Genomic DNA, 484 nt, shown 5'->3' with positions numbered 1-484 from the left:
CCTTTGACTCAGTAACCTCACTTCTAGAAGTCCATTCCAATGGCAAAAATAGAAAAAGATGTATGCAGAAAATTATCTGTTACAGCACAATTTATTACAGTAAAAGTCTGCAAACAAACCAAATAGCTATCGATAGAGAACTGGTTTAGTGGTCAGCAAACTACAGTGTATGGGTCAAATCTCCAAGCCTGTTTCTATACAGCCTGGAAGTTGAGAGTGGTTTTACATTTTAAATGATTATAGGAAAAAAAAACAAAAACTGTGACAAATATGTTATTATCTGGTTCTTTAGAGAAAATATTTGCTGAACTCGGCTATGGCCCAGCAAGGTACATCTGCACAATGAAGAACCACACAATTGTAAAGAAAAATGAGGACTAAAAATAACAACTGCAATAGATTGAAACACAACAAATATGTGAATTGATACCAATATTAAAAACAGTAATGTGGGGCCGGGCGCGGTGGCTCTTGCCTGCAATCC

The sequence above is a fragment of the Piliocolobus tephrosceles genome, chromosome 4, assembly GCF_002776525.5.
Source record: "Piliocolobus tephrosceles isolate RC106 chromosome 4, ASM277652v3, whole genome shotgun sequence".
Classification (NCBI taxonomy): Eukaryota; Metazoa; Chordata; class Mammalia; order Primates; family Cercopithecidae; genus Piliocolobus; species Piliocolobus tephrosceles.
This window is presented reverse-complemented; position numbering follows the sequence as displayed.